This window comes from Pogoniulus pusillus, chromosome 33, assembly GCF_015220805.1.
Source record: "Pogoniulus pusillus isolate bPogPus1 chromosome 33, bPogPus1.pri, whole genome shotgun sequence".
Lineage (NCBI taxonomy): Eukaryota > Metazoa > Chordata > Aves > Piciformes > Lybiidae > Pogoniulus > Pogoniulus pusillus.
In genome coordinates this window covers 1,831,778-1,848,041 of record NC_087296.1, presented here as the reverse complement: position 1 = coordinate 1,848,041, position 16,264 = coordinate 1,831,778, and the positions used below count along the sequence as shown (strand labels likewise).

Below are 16,264 nucleotides of genomic sequence, written 5' to 3'. Positions count from 1 at the left end.
GAATGGGCTGCCCAGGGAGGTGGTGGAGTCACTGTGCCTGGAGGTGTTGAAGCCAAGCCTGGCTGGGGCACTGAGTGCCATGGTCTGGTTGCTTGGCCACGGATGGGCGCTAGGTTGGACTGGCTGAGCTTGGAGCTCTCTTCCAACTTGGTTGATCCTATGTGTCTGTGATAAGAGGGATGTTATTGCATGAAAGCTGGGGAGGGACTTCTGAGGCTGTCAGGTAGTGATAGGACTGAGGGGAATGGACCAAAGCTGGAGGTGGGGAGATTCATCCTGGATGTTAGCAAGAAGTTGTTCAGCATGAGGGTGGTGAGAGGCTGGAATTGGTTGCCCAGGGAGGTGGTGGAAGCTGCAGCCCTGGAGGTGTTTAAGGCCAGGCTGGATGAGGCTGTGTGCAGCCTGCTCTAGTGTAAGGTGTTCCTGGGCATGGCAGGGGGATTGGAACTGGCTGCTCCTTGTGGTCCCTTCCAACCCTGCCTGATTCCATGATTGTTGCTGGTACCATCAACACAGGGAGGACATGCAAGGAGCTCATAAATCTGACATTTCATTGGATCACTCCAGCTTCCCTCTCTGTTTTCATGGAACTGCACTGAATCTGAACACTTTGGCCTTCTTTTTCTTCTCCTCTGAATAAACAGTGCCCAAACCAGTTGCTTTTCAAATGGGTGCCATTACCCCTGTTTAATTGCTAGCAGATAAATTGCCTGTAATAGTTTACAAGTTTCTACTTCATTGACTTCATTTTCTCCTTTCAGTGATGAGAAGTAAATTAGATACTTAACAGTAACATAATCTTCACCCAATAAAGCTAAGTAATAGAATCCCAACCCAAACCCACAAGTTCCTTCTTGCCAGTGCTGCAATTGTTTATGAACTCTAATAAGTCTTTTAGCTTCAGGACATGCCTAAATGGGCATTGCAGGTTAAAAGCTACAACCCCCTTTGATGTTTCATCCAAACTCAGCTGCTTTCTTTTATGAGCTGTTAGGCTCTGTCCTTCACAGAGACATTTCCAGCATTGGGTCTTTGGCAGCCTCTTGATCACAGCAGCAGAAAATGATGCTGGTAGGGACAGTCCAATTCTCAAAATGACTCTTTCCAGATTGAAAGGAAAAAGCTTCTCCTGATCATCAGGCAAGTATTGCCCCACTTTTTATCCACCTGTGTGCAGCCATCCCTACGTTAACTCCCTCCCTGGAAATGAAGATGAAGCTGTAGCATTCTGGCCTGGTTACCTTTGAGTGCAAGCTCCAACATGGAAGTCATGAAAGAGGCTTTTGAAATGCTTTGCATGCTAGTCCACCTCTTGGTGTACAAGCACACCCAAGAGGAACTGGGTGCCAGAAGAGGAAGGAGGGAAAAGGGGGGAAAATGGAGAAATGAGGGAGGAAAAAAAGGAAAATAAGGGGGAGAGGGGGAAAAAAGAGAATAAAGGGGAGGAAAGAGGAGAAAAAGGGAAAAAATAAAAAGGGGGGAAAGGGAAAAAGGGAGGGAACTTCTAAAAGGTAAAAAGGAAGAAAGGAGATGAAAAAGGGGAAACAGGGGGAAAAAGGGGAAAAGAGGGAAGGAAATGAAAAAGGGAAAAAAGGAAAAAGGAAAAAAAAGGAGAAGAGAGAAGAAGGAAATTACGAAGGAAAAGAACAAAAAGGGGGAAAGGGTCAAGAAAATGAAGGATGAAAGGAATAAAAATGAAGGGGGAAAAGGAGAAATGGAGAAAATGCAAAAGAAGGAGAAAAGAAGAAGAGGAAAAAAAGAAGAAAGGAAACAAAGGAAAAATGAGGAGGAAAAAAGGGGGGGGGGGGAAGGAACCAAAAAGAAAAAAAAAAAAAAAAAAAGGAGAAAAGGAACAAAAAGGGAGAAGGAAATGAAGGGGGAAAAAAGGAGGGGCAAAGAAACAAAGGGGGGAAAAGGAGAAATGGAGAAAAAGGAAAAGAAGGAGAAAAGGGGGAAAAAAAAGAGAAAAGGAAGCAAAGGAAAAAATGAGGAGGAGAAAAGGGCATTAAAAAAAAAAAGAGAAAAGGAACAAAAGGGAAAAATGAAATGGAGAAAAGGGGGGGGGGGAAGGGAAGAAAAAAAATGGGGGAAATGAGAAATGGAGAAAAAGGAAAAGAAGGAGAAAAGGAACAAAAGGGGAAAATGAAATGGAGAAAAGAGGGGGAGGGAAGGGAAGAAAAAGAGGGAAAAATGAGAAATGGAGAAAAAGGAAAAGAAAGAGAAAAGGAAACAAAGAAAAAAAATAAGGAGGAGAAAAGGGAATTACTAAAAAGAGCCAAATAGGAAACAAAGGAGAAAAGGAACAAAAACGAAAAAGGCAATGAAGGAGAATAGGGGAGGTGGGGTGAAGGAAAAAAAAAAAGGAGAAAAAGGAGAAATGGAGAAAAAGGAAACAAGGGAAAACAAGAGGAGGAGAAAAGGGGGAAAAAACGAACTCAAAAAGGAAAAAACGAGAAAATGAGAAAAAGGAAAAGAAAGAGAAAAGAAAAGAGGGACAGAAGGCAAAAGGAGCTGAGCAGTTAAATGCCAATTCCCCACTTGTTTTGGCTGCAGCTTATCACGAGTGGGTAACTCTAGTTTAAACTGGTAGAATTAAGGAGCACCATAAAATAACACTGTTACCTTTCAAGGACATGAAGCCAGCACAGCAGCACCTACTTGCCTCTTAAGATAAGGAGGCAGCCCTGAGGGGAGGAGGATTTGCAAACTATCTGATAGAGCCTTTCTAAGCCTCTGTGGTGTTTGTGAATTTTAAGGTAACTTCTGGACAAAGATATCTGCTGGAAATGGATCCTCAAATGCAGCCGAAGCACCACAGGTACCGAAGAGGGAGTGGCAACCATCCCAATTTCAGCAGGTGTGCTAGGGAAAAGGTAAACACGCAGCAAGAGGTGAGAATTGCACATATGACACTTCAGGACATGGTGTGGGGGTCATGGTGGTGTTGGACTGATGGTTGGGTCTGATATGTTGGGAGTCTTCTCCAACCAGAATGGTTCTGTGGTTCAGTTCTATAAAACAGGGCTCGGTACTGTTTGAAGCAGCAGTACCAGGCTGGCTCAGGAGCAGTGTGGGCAGCAGGACAGGGGAGGTTCTTCTGCTCCTGCGCAGGCCACACCTTGAGTGCTGTGTCCAGTTCTGGGCTCCTCAATTCAAGAGAGATGTTGCAGTACAGGAAGGTGTCCACAGGAGGGCGCCAAAGCTGTGAGGGGCCTGGAGCACAGCCCTGAGAGGAGAGGCTGAGGGAGCTGGGGGTGTGCAGCCTGCAGCAGAGGAGGCTCAGGGCAGAGCTCATTGCTGTCTGCAGCTCCCTGCAGGGAGGCTGTAGCCAGGTGGGGTTGGGCTCTGCTGCCAGGCAACCAGCAACAGAACAAGGGGACACAGTCTCAAGCTGTGCCAGGGCAGGTCTAGGCTGGATGTTGATAGGAAGTTGTTGTCAGAGAGAGTGATTGGCATTGGAATGGGCTGCCCAGGTGGAGTTGCTGTGCCTGGAGGTGTTGAAGCCAAGCCTGGCTGGGGCACTTAGTGCCATGGTCTGGTTGGTTGTGTAGGGCTGGGTGCTAGGTTGGGCTGGCTGAGCTTGGAGCTCTCTTCCAACCTGCTTGATTCTCTGATTCTAAACGTGTATGAAGAGTGAACAGTTTAGGAATGCCAACATATTTGATGGACAATCTTCTGTACTGCCTAAATGTATGAGGATTAACCTATTGAGGCAAATCCAGAGCTAATGAATTCCTAATGAACTTCTGAGTGGTTATTAGTGTAATATGTGTTAAGCTGGTGATGATTGACAGCCACAGGAAAAAAAATGATGGATCCAAGCAGGGAAGAATTCTAAGCTAAATACCTTAAAATGATTCTCAAATTAACAAACAGACACACACAGAGTTCAGTTGTGGCATTCATTAAAACAATGACAGACAGCAGAGTGAAAATTGGGTAGAAGGCTGTTGGAGATGCTGTGCTAGCACTGCCTTTAGTTGAGTTAGACCTCAAGGATCATCCAGTTCCAGCCCCCTGCCATAGGCAGGGACACTTCCCACTAGAACAGGTTGCTCAAGACCTCATCCAGATTGGCTTTGAACACCTCCAGGGAGGTTGTGGAGCACAGAAGCACCCAATGTGATCTTTGATCTTTGATGACATTGGGTGCTTCTGTGCTTCACAACATCCCTGGGCAACCTGTGCCAGTGTCTCATCACCCTCAACCTGTGCCAATGCAAAGAACTTCCTCACATCCAGTTTCAATCTCCCCTCTGTCAGTTCAAACCCATTCCTCCTCCTCCTGTCATTACAAGGCCTTGTCAATAGTCCCTCCCCAGCCCTCCTGTAGCCCCCTTCAGATCCTGGAGGGGCACTCCAAGGTCTCCTCCAAGCTTTCTCTTCTCCAGGCTGCAGAGCCCCAACTCTTGTAGCCTGCTGAGAATTTATTTCCAATAACTCTAAGCTCACTGAGGTTGAGATGTTAGCTCAAAACTACCTTGCAGATATCCTGTATCCAAAGCATTTTAAAGCTAGAAAAGAAAGATTTTGGTTAAACTCAGACTCAGGTAGTCTGAATCCAGTCCTTGCTCTGCAGCTTTCAGCAGTGCCAGTGAAGCAAGAGCAACAGTCACCTCCACACCACATTAATCTTCACTGAAATGATTTTACTCCCCTGCCTTCCCTGTAAAACATTATCCAAACAAAGAATTGCTTGTCTCATACTTTGGGGAGAGGGGGAGGGGGGGTCGAGAGGGCGTCAGCTTTCCTTAGAACCTGCAATTTCCACCTTTGCCATCTGACTGCCTTTGGCTGCAGTGGGTTTATGCTGAGAATCAATATCTATTTCTAGCAAAATGTGTAATTTCATGGCAGGTGGCTCTGGCATTCCTGGATCTATTTGCTGGATTCTGTGCAGCCAAGGTGTCCTTTTTTTTTTTGTCATTAGGGAGGAAAAAGGTGGAGGCAGCACTTTTAGTGTCTGGTTCTTGAGCATAATGGACATTTGTACCCAGGAAAGGAGAACAAAACTTTCCTCTGAAGTGTTTTACAGAACAAGGCAAACAATCTCTGCTCTTGTGAGTTCCCACCCAGAGTACTGCCTCCAGCTCTGGTGGCCCAGCACAAGAAGGACACGGAACTGTTGGAGTAGGGTCAGAAGAGGCCATGAAGATCATGGGATCACAGGATGTTAGGGGCTGGAAGGAACCCAAGGAGATCATTGAGTCCAACCCCCCTGCCAGAGCAGAGGGATGGAGAACCTCCCCTGAATGATCTTTAAGGTCTCTTGCAACTCAATAGAATAGGCATTCCATTCTATTCTGTCCTGTCCTATCTTGTTCTGTTCTTTTCTATTCTATCCCATTTTATTCTGTTCTGTTCTTTTCTTTTCTATTCTATTCTGTTCTATTCCACTCTGTTCTATCCTGTCCTGTTCCATTCCATTCTATTCTGTTCTATCCTGTCCTGTTCCATTCCATTCTATTCTGTTCTATCCTGTCCTGTTCTATCATTCTATTCTATCCTTTTCTATTCTGTTCTATCCTGCTCTATTGTATCCTGTCCTGTTCCATTCTATTCTGTTCTATCCTGTCCTGTTCTGTTGTTCTATTCTATCTGGTTCTATTCTATTCTATTCTATCCTGTCCTGTTGTTCTATTATTTTCTGTTCTATCCTGTTCTATTCTATCCTGTCCTGTTCTATTGTTCTATTCTATCTGGTTCTATTCTATTCTGTTCTATCCTGTCCTGTTGTTCAATTATTTTCTGTTCTATCCTGTTCTATTCTATCCTGTTCCATTCTATTCTGTTCTATCCTGTCCTGTTCTATTCTATCCTGTCCTGTCCTATTCTGTCCCATTCTGTTCTATTCTGTTCTGTCCTGTTCTGTTATTCTATCCTGTCCTGTCTTGTTCTATTATGTTCTATTCTGTTCTGTTCTATCCTGTTCTGTTGTTCTATTCTATCCTGTCCTGTTCTATCCTATTCTGTTTTATCCTGTCCTGTTCCATTCTATTCTGTTCTATCCTGCCCTGTTTAATCCTGTCCTGTTGTTCTATTCTCTTCTGTTCTATTCTATCCTGTTCTGCTCTATTCTGTTCTGTAGTTTTATTCTGTTCTGTTCTTTTCTATTCTGTTCTATTCTATTTCATCCTGTTTTATCTTATCCTATTCTGTTCTATCCTGTTCTGTAGTTTTATTCTGTTCTGTTCTTTTCTATTCTGTTCTATTCTATTTCATCCTGTCTTATCTCATCCTATTCTGTTCTATCCTGTTCTATTCTGTTCTGTTGTTTTATTCTGTTCTGTTCTGTTCTATTCTATTCCATCTTATCCTACCTTATCCTATCCTATGTCATCCTATTCTGTTCTCTCCTGTTCTAGTAAATAAACTATAGACATAATTTTAAAGGAAACCTTTTGCATAGGAAACTTGCTGCCATTTTCAGCACAGCTTTTTTTCCACACAGGCAAGCAGAATGAAAGCTCCCAGTGGCAGAGAGGAGATACAAACTAGATGATAGGAAAGGGTTCTTGGCAGTGAGGGTGGTGAGACACTGGCACAGATTGCTCAGGGAGGTTGTGGAGCACAGAAGCACCCAATGTGATGTGGCCTTCAGCTGAAGAGACTTTCAGATGACTTCACACATGTGCAAACCATCCCAAGTTAGCTGAAGCTGGTTTTGTGCTCCCAGGTATCCATAGGTAGGGGTTGGGGGTTGTGTGTGTTTATTAGCTGCCGAAGAGCCTTTCTTTCAATTCCCCCCCAAAAAAGTGACTTTACTATCCAATGTGTTTAGATGAAGGACCCAATCACCTCATTTACACTTCTATCACCGTTGCCCTCATGCCTGCTGCCTTAGCTCTTCTAACATCCCCCCTGCCTGCCGTACATCTTATGTGACCCGCTGAATTTCATGGTCTTTTTGGAAGCAATTTAGTGGAAGATTTCAGTGTTTTAATGTGGTGCCTACATACAGCTAGCTGACACCTACAGCAGAGCCACTGAATTGTCACTCGGCAGACATTCACTCTTCCTGCCCATTTAATATCCTTTCCCCTCCCCAGAATCTCACTCAAGTCTATGCAAAAACCTTTTGGATGAACCACATTCATTTTATCAACTTGGACTTCATCAGATCAAGGGAGGTTCTCCTGCCCCTCTACTCTGCCCCAGTGAGACCTCATCTTGAGGACTGTGTTCGGTTTTGGGCTCCCCAGTTGCAGAGGGACAGGGATCTGCTGGAGAGGGTCCAGCGGAGGGCTAGGAGGATGATGAGGGGACTGCAGGGCATGGCTGATGGGGAGAGGCTGAGGGCCCTGGGGCTGTTTAGTCTGGAGAAGGGAAGACTGAGAGGAGATTTGAGAAATGTTTATAAGTATCTGAGGGGGGGACAGACTCTGCTCACTGCTCCCTGGGGTAGGACAAGGAGCAATGGGTGTAAGTTGCAGCAATAGAGGTTCCAGCTCAACACAAGGGGGAACTTCTTTGCTGTGAGGGTCCCAGAGCCCTGGCACAGGCTGCCCAGAGAGGTTGTGGAGTCTCCTTCTCTGGAGCCTTTCCAGGCCTGTCTGGATGTGTTCCTCTGTGATCTGTGTTAGTATTGTCCTGCTCTGGCAGGGGGGTTGGACTCGATGATCTCCTTGGGTCCCTTCCAACCCCTGACACCCTCTGAGCCTGTGCAACCACTTCTAACAAGTCCTTTTATACACCGAGGACAGCAAACAATCAGTACCAGCGACAGCAGCTGGAATGTGAACTCTGGGGAGTGTTTTAGACCTGTTTGCTTAAGAGAAATAAATACCAAGACCAAAGTTTTCACTACCTCAGGAAGATTTTCTACCGCGGAGACAAATAAATCCATCCCCAGGCAAAAGCAGCAGCGTGAATGAAGACAAAGCCTTTCTCGAAGGTGCTCTTCACATCATTCAAATCAAAGGACAACATTTCAGTCTCCCACTCCCAGTTATCAGAGATGTCTCAGGGGAGAGGCACTACTGCGGTGTCTCAAAGAAGCAAGCAGGTAACAGATTCTGTCTGTAAACCCAGCTGCTCTTTTACAGACCAAAGCTACAGGGTTGTCTCCCATTCTCAGTTCTTTGTCATCCTTTACCCCCTTCCCTCTCTGTCTTTGCTTGGCAGAAAGGGAATACATCTGCGTGGAGAAAAACAAACTGCAAGCCTGTCTTCTGGGAGTCAGGTCTCCTGTTAGAAAAGCTTACTGACAGGTTGCCTCTCACTGCAAGCATTCAATTAAGAATTAATAATGGAGCTTCCGTCTCAATTAAATATTGAGAGGGTTTAAAATTGCTTATTTAATAATAAAAACGTGGAGATAAATTCAAGTCTTTAACCAAGCTGAAGCCTCAGATTCTGTGATTCTAGGGCCGTGCTGTCGTGTGTTGGAGCTTGAGGAAAGGAGGCATTGTTTTCTCAGCTCATGCTGTCTCCAGGCTAACCTGAGGTGAAACCACAAAGAGTTTAGTGAAAGGATCTCATCAGCACAAGCAAAACTTCAGAATTCTCTGATGTGTCCAAAACATCCATAAATCCTGGAACCATAGAACCAACCAGGCTGGAAGAGAGCTCCAAGCTCAGCCAGTCCAACCTAGCACCCAGCCCTTGACAAGCAACCAGACCATGGCACTAAGTGCCCCAGCCAGGCTTGGCTGCAACACCTCCACGGACAGCCACTCCACCACCTCCCTGGGCAGCCCATTCCAATGCCAATCACTCTCTCTGCCAACAACTTCCTCCTCACATCCAGCCTAGACCACCCACCTGGGCACACTGCTGCCTCCTCTTCAGCTCCTCTCTCCCAGCACCCCCAGCTCCCTCTCTGCCTGGCTGCTCTCAGCCACTCTGGCCCCAGCCTTTAGTGCTGCTTGGGTTTGGTCTGGCCAAAGTGCAGAACCCTGCACTTGGCCTTGTTCAGTCTCATCCCATCGGCCTCTGCCCACCCATCCAGCCTGGCCAGGTCCCTCTGCAGGGTTCTCCTACCCTCCAGCAGATCCACAGCTGCTCCTAGCTTGGTGTCATCTGAACCATTCACATCAAGTCAATTGGTAGCCTATTCTTCCAGTTAGTAAGTATCATTGTAAGTACAATAATGGGATGATTAAGTAGGACAGCAGGAAATGTGCTACCTCTTGCCCTGGTGTAGACTTACCCAGTGTCAGCAGTAGAGTTCCAGGAGAACTGAAAAGCAGATGCTGACTTTTAGCAGCGATTACACTCTGGAAAAGCTGTAAACAGCTACTGTACTGCTGGATGAAGTTTGAGCACTGCCTCCCTTCCTTGGGCATATGACAAGGGATACAGTCATTAAATCAGAGCAGCACAAATAGATGCCTTTAAAAGAATGACAGCCAGACAAAGCTTTGTCACAGCAATTAGCAAACCAAACCTGCGGCTTCTCTTTCTGCTTGAACCTGCAGCCAGGCTGTGTGACTGTGACAGACGGTTCTGCTGGCAGCCACAGCACCAGAGACAGAAGAGGTCTTCCACTGACATCATAAGGCAGAGTTAAAAAGCAGGCAGAGGGAGTGCCCCAGAGCCCTGTCTGGCACTCCAGAGCACTTCCAATCCCTGCCATGGAACCACAGAGCCACTCAGGGATGCTTACCTTGAAAAAGAGGAGGCTGAGGGACACCTCACTGCTGTCTACAGCTCCCTGAAGGGACGTTGTGGAGAGGCTGCTGATGGGCTCTGCTCATTGGAGACAGAACAAGGGGGAATGGCCTCAAGCTGAGGCTGGGCAGGTTTAGATTGGACATTAGGAGAAAGTTTTTGGAACTGGCTGATCCTTGTGGTCCCTTCCAACCCTGCCCGATGCTATGATTCTCCTCCAGAACAGCAACTCCCCTTCCTCAGCCTGGGTGTGACCTGTTCCGAGCAACGAATGACTCCAAGGAGAGCACAACCATCACTACTCAGACATATGTTTGAATTAATCTTAACATTTAGATTAAACTCAAATCAAATCAAAGGCTGAAAACAGAACCTGACATAGGATGTGACAAAGTTAACAGCATCTGAACTCCCCGCAGCAGCCGTTTGGGAAGGGATGTCTCTCCCTGTTTAAAGAGCGCACATTAGTCAGCATCCTCTGTATTTGAAGGTAAGGTCACAGCAGTACAAAGGAGACTTCCATCTGCTTTTCCAACGACTTGCACTTCCTTTGCAGGAATTGCATTTCTTTGTGCCTTGGTGGGTTGGTTTTTGGCACCCAAACACTCACATTCTCCCGTCGGTGAGACTGCAGGGATTAATACCTGCTGGCAAATGGCTCCCTCCAGCCTGACTGATGACATTTAAAATCAAGCCAACGAATAAATCACTTCTCTCTGCCACCTCACTGGAGGCCCTGCTTTATACACACATTCTGCAATATGAATCCTTTATCACGTTGACATCAATAGAGGAGTTGTAGCCCCTACGGAATGGCTAAATAGGAATTGGGAGTATGTAATGAAACTCTCTTGCATCTTCCAAGCTGCAGAACTCTTTACCCTGCCTCTATAAGTGCAAAGTGTCACAGAATCACAGAATCAAGCAGGTTGGAAGAGACCTCCAAGCTCAGCCAGTCCAACCTAGCACCCAGCCCTACACAATCAGCCAGACCATGGCACTAAGTGCCCCAGCCAGGCTTGGCTTCAACACCTCCAGGCACAGCCACTCCACCACCTCCCTGGGCAGCCCATTCCAATGCCAATCACTCTTTCTGACAACAACTTCCTAACAACATCCAGCCTAAACCTGCCCCAGCACAGCTTGAGGCTGTGTCCCCTTGTTCTGTCGCTGGTTGCCTGGCAGCAGAGCCCAACCCCACCTGGCTACAGCCTCCCTTCAGGCAGCTGCAGGCAGCAATGAGCTCTGCCCTGAGCCTCCTCTGCTGCAGGCTGCACCCCCCCAGCTCCCTCAGCCTCTCCTCACAGGGCTCTGATTCAGGCCTCTAAATGACCTCAGAGATCCTTTGCAATCTGATTAATTCTGTGAATGAAGCCTGAGCTTGCTTTTTGCAGTCCTCATATTAAATGCTACCATAAAGGTACCACAATTCATTTTAAAGCTTCATCATACCCATCAGACTTCTTCTGCCCTGCATCCAGCTCCTAACAGAGGCCACTCTTTTGCAAGATTCTTCTAACATGCTTTACAAACTTCACAGTTTGTTAGCCCATTTCTTCACGCTTGGTGAAGCTCCATGCTTTGTGTCAAATAAGCTAAGTAGATCTTTTCCTCCTGACTTGCCCCTTCATCTCTTCATATTTATCTGTCTCAATTATAGTTCTCCAGGCAGAAACTCCCTGTTTTCTCCATTCTGTGCAGTGATTAGCATGCCTTGCTTGCTGAATAAAACATCTGCAGAGCTTATATAATTTTATATCAAATGGGGCTGCTTTTTTTTTGCAACAACCTTCCAGAAGCAACACTCACCTCTTAAGATGTCCAAGTAACGTTCACTCTTCCTAAGAAATGTAAAAGGAGTAACTCCAGGAATAGTTTACACAGGCTTCTTTTCAGTGATCAAGTATTCAAACAAGGAGCTGCACCAGCATCAGAGCAAGGGGACACAGCCTCAAGCTGTGCCAGGGCAGGTCTAGGCTGGATGTTAGGAGGAAGTTGTTGGCAGAGAGAGTGATTGGCATTGGAATGGGCTGCCCAGGGAGGTGGTGGGGAAATCCATTACAACCTTTGGGACCTGACATACACTGCTTGCTCGCATGCCTCAGCGTCCATCCTTTCAGAAAGGGCTCCTGCTGGTGGGAATTACCTTCGTATTTGACTTGCAGGCCACCGAGTTCACCCTCAGCAGCCCAGACAGAGCAGCAGGAGGCATCGTGCAAAACGCCTCACAGCAGATCCCCTCATTCTCCACAGGGAGAAGGGAGCAATCCTGCCCAGCCTCAGCTTGAGGCCATTCCCCCTTGCTCTGTCTCCCATTCCCTGTGAGCAGAGCCCAGCAGCAGCCTCTCCACAATGTCCCTTCAGGTAGTTGCAGACAGCAATGAGGTCTCCCCTCAGCCTCCTCTTCCTCTAAGCAAGCAGCCCCACTGGGTTGCATTGCAGCTTGCGGGCTCCTGATTTAATGTGATGTCTTCTGGCACTCTGGAAAAAGAGAAGCACCAGCAGTCAGTGATCTTTCTCCTCTTCACCTACTCTCTGCTAATCCATAGCGTACATTGCATTGGCAGCAAAGCTGTGGGCTGGTTGCAAAGGGGGTGGCTGCGATCAGCGCTCAAACAGCCAAGGTATTGCTTGAACATTCTAATCCAAAGGTGGGAAGCACATCGGGGCTTGGCCTAGAGTGTGGATCAAACCTCTGGGAGCAGATCCCTGACCCTGTATTCCAATCTACTCTTTCAGGCAGCTGTTTGTCGAGGTATCTCTGGGACCTGACCTTGCTTGCTTTGTGAATGCTTGGCCATTTAGAGCTACTCCTTCAGTCAGCAGAGCAGGCACTCTCTGTGGGTCATTCTATTCTGTCAGCACTCCAGAACGTGGTTTGGTAGACCACATGGTAGAGTGCTGGCAAAACCCAATGACCTTCAGGGAGACAGGATCCACACACCTCCACAGGTGCCTGGCATCACCACAACGATTGCATTTCTCTCCTTCATTAGTCCCTCACATTTCCCCCACCTCGTAGGCTCGCACAACATCCAGGGCAGAGTTGCAGCCATTCTGGATGGAATAATCGTTATCATTAACCCCTTACCTCGTCGGCCAAGAGGTTACACGGCCTCTCCTTTGCCGAGCACCACGCGGATGGCCTCACAGGTGGTCCTCATTCAAAGCGCCCCTGGTCGTTATCACCTTTCTTTGTTCCCAGCTGCCGTCCCCAGACCTGCTGCGGAGGAGCAAACAGGAGCGGTGCTGCAGCGGCTTCGTCCCTCCAGAGCACGCAGGGAGGTGTCATAGAATGCCAGGGGCTGGAAGGGACCTCTGAAGATCACCTTCTCCAACCCCCGGCAGAGCAGGAGCCCTGTTCGCACTGCCTAAAACCACAGCGCGAACCAAACCAGTCCCCCAGGATTACTGAGGGCTTCGCTTCGGAAGGGCGAACCCAACCCAGCTGCAAAGGCGGCCACAAGCTACCAGCTCAGCCCGCAGCCGGCGAGGCGCTGCAGGGAGGTAAGTGAGCATCACCTGGGCAGAGGGGCCCGCATCGTTTTGTCTTAGGAGCTTCGTTACTGCCGTAGTTAACTGTGGATTTTAGCATGAGACAACCGCCAAGCACTGCTGGTGCTCCAAAACCTCCAACAACTGAGGCCGACACAAAAACTTATCTTTTTACCTTCAAAACATTGGAAACCACTGGTAGCAAAGAGCTCTCCCAAGCTCTCCAAACCTAGAGATCAGAGCAATTACGGCTCCTACCTGCTAACGATCAGGTCAGGGAGCCACAGACCTGCCCTAGTTGTAAGACACCTTCGAATCACCGAGCCCGGACCACAGTTGCGCCTTCCTTCCCACGCTCTGCACAGGACCGGCTTCAGTTCTTGAGCAGCTCGCTAGGAACAGCCTCTGCGGGGAGGAGAAGCCTGGGACAACAAAATCGGATCGGGAACCAGAGGTCAAACAGGCAGCCGAGCGCAGGACAGCAGGGCTCTGCCCGGGCTGCGCAGCGCTCCGCGCCCCAGCGCCGCCCGGAGGGACACTGCCGGCGGTGCGCAAAGGTGAGGCAGGGGGACAGGGGAGGGCAGCAGCGAGGGGCTGGGGAGCATGAGTGTGGTGGGTGGGGTTGGGGGGGGCTAGGGAACAAGTTAGGGTTTATGAGCAGGGTTTCAAGGGTGGGGTTTGGGTTGGGTGCTTGCAGGCAGGTGGGGGCTCTGGGGTGGGGGCAGAGGAGCGGCTGGGATTAGGGAAGGGCAGGGAAATGGAGGGAGATGGGGAGTGGGGGCAGACAGGGGGGAGCTGGGGGGGCGGAGGAGGAGAAATGGGAGATTAGGGGAAACGGGAATTCTTGGGGGGGAGGGTGAATGGGGACAGGTGGGGGAGAGACTGAATGGGGGAAGGCTGGGACTGAGGGGAGGGGGGGGACTTGGGGAGGGGGGTCTAGGGGAGGGGGGTCTAGGGGAGGGGGGACTTGGGGGTGGGAGGGGGGTCTAGGGGAGGGGGGACTTGGGGGCGGGAGGGGGGGGTCTAGGGGAGGGGGGAGTAGGGGGCGGGAGGGGGGGTCTAGGGGAGGGGGGTCTAGGGGGCGGGAGGGGGGGTCTAGGGGAAGGGGGAGTTGGGGGCGGGAGGGGGGTCTAGGGGAGGGGGGTCTTGGGAGGGGGGTCTTGGGGACGGGAGGGGGGGTCTAGGGGAGGGGGGTCTTGGGGGCGGGAGGGGGGTCTAGGGGACGGGGGTCTTGGGGACGGGAGGGGGGTCTAGGGGACGAGAGGGGGGGTCTAGGGGAAGGGGGAGTTGGGGGCGGGAGGGGGGTCTAGGGAACGGGAGGGGGGTCTAGCGGAGGGGGGTCTTGGGGGCGGGAGGGGGGTCTAGGGGACGGGAGGGGGGGTCTAGGGGAGGGGGGTCTTGGGGGCGGGAGGGGGGTCTAGGGGACGGGAGGGGGGGTCTAGGGGAGGGGGGTCTTGGGGGCGGGTCTTGGGAGGGGGAGGGGGGTCTTGGGAGCGGGAGGGGGGTCTTGGGAGGGGGAGGGGGGTCGAGGGGGGTCTTGGGAGGGGGGTCTTGGGGGCGGGAGGGGGGTCTTGGGAGGGGGAGGGGGGTCTTGGGGGCGGGAGGGGGGTCTTGGGAGGGGGAGGGGGGTCTTGGGGGCGGGAGGGGGGTCTTGGGAGGGGGGTCTTGGGGCGGGAGGGGGGTCTTGGGGGGGGGAGGGGGGTCTTGGGAGGGGGAGGGGGGTCTTGGGGGCGGGAGGGGGGTCTTGGGAGGGGGGTCTTGGGGGGGGGAGGGGGGTCTTGGGGGCGGGAGGGGGGTCTTGGGAGGGGGGTCTTGGGGGGGGGAGGGGGGGTCTTGGGAGGGGGGGTCTTGGGGGGGGGAGGGGGGGTCTTGGGAGGGGGGTCTTGGGGGCGGGAGGGGGGTCTTGGGAGGGGGTCTTGGGGGGGGGAGGGGGGTCTTGGGAGGGGGGTCTTGGGGGGGGAGGGGGGTCTTGGGGGGGGGGAGGGGGGTCTTGGGAGGGGGGTCTTGGGGGCGGGAGGGGGGTCTTGGGAGGGGGGTCTTGGGGGGGGAGGGGGGGTCTTGGGAGGGGGGTCTTGGGGGGGGGAGGGGGGGTCTTGGGAGGGGGGTCTTGGGAGGGGGGTCTTGGGGGCGGGAGGGGGGTCTTGGGAGGGGGGTCTTGGGAGGGGGGTCTTGGGAGGGGGGTCTTGGGGGCGGGAGGGGGGTCTTGGGAGGGGGGTCTTGGGAGGGGGGTCTTGGGAGGGGGGTCTTGGGAGCGGGAGGGGGGTCTTGGGAGGGGGGTCTTGGGAGGGGGGTCTTGGGAGGGGGGTCTTGGGAGGGGGGTCTTGGGGGCGGGAGGGGGGTCTTGGGAGGGGGGTCTTGGGAGGGGGGTCTTGGGGGCGGGAGGGGGGTCTTGGGAGGGGGGTCTTGGGAGGGGGGTCTTGGGAGGGGGGTCTTGGGAGGGGGGTCTTGGGGGCGGGAGGGGGGTCTTGGGAGGGGGGTCTTGGGAGGGGGGTCTTGGGAGGGGGGTCTTGGGGGCGGGAGGGGGGTCTTGGGAGGGGGGTCTTGGGAGGGGGGTCTTGGGGGCGGGAGGGGGGTCTTGGGAGGGGGGTCTTGGGAGGGGGGTCTTGGGGGCGGGAGGGGGGTCTTGGGAGGGGGGTCTTGGGAGGGGGGTCTTGGGAGGGGGGTCTTGGGGGCGGGAGGGGGGTCTTGGGAGGGGGGTCTTGGGAGGGGGGTCTTGGGAGGGGGGTCTTGGGAGGGGGGTCTTGGGAGGGGGGTCTTGGGGGCGGGAGGGGGGTCTTGGGAGGGGGGTCTTGGGAGGGGGGTCTTGGGGGCGGGAGGGGGGTCTTGGGAGGGGGGTCTTGGGAGGGGGGTCTTGGGAGGGGGGTCTTGGGGGCGGGAGGGGGGTCTAGGGAGGGAGGTCGCGGGAGGGGGGTCTTGGGGGCGGGAGGGGGGGTCGCGGGAGGGGGGTCGCGGGAGGGGGGTCTTGGGGGCGGGAGGGGGGTCGCGGGAGGGGGGGTCGCGGGAGGGGGGTCTTGGGGGCGGGAGGGGGGTCGCGGGAGGGGGGTCGCGGGAGGGGGGTCTTGGGGGCGGGAGGGGGGTCGCGGGAGGGGGGTCGCGGGAGGGGGGTCTTGGGGGCGGGAGGGGGGTCGCGGGAGGGGGGTCTTGGGGGCGGGAGGGG

The 16,264-nt window shown here is 52.1% G+C and overlaps 1 long non-coding RNA gene across 1 annotated transcript in view; it reads left to right on the top strand.

The window, feature by feature from the left end:
* LOC135189615 (uncharacterized) overlaps nucleotides 1-7,884 on the top strand; it is a 28,066-nt gene extending 20,182 nt beyond the window's left edge. Inside the window, exons 2-4 of the long non-coding RNA XR_010308170.1 lie at nucleotides 2,757-2,891; nucleotides 7,050-7,157; nucleotides 7,813-7,884. This is a non-coding gene — a long non-coding RNA (uncharacterized LOC135189615). The remainder of the gene's footprint in view (nucleotides 1-2,756; nucleotides 2,892-7,049; nucleotides 7,158-7,812) is intronic.
* The last annotated feature ends 8,380 nt before the right edge of the window (nucleotides 7,885-16,264 follow it).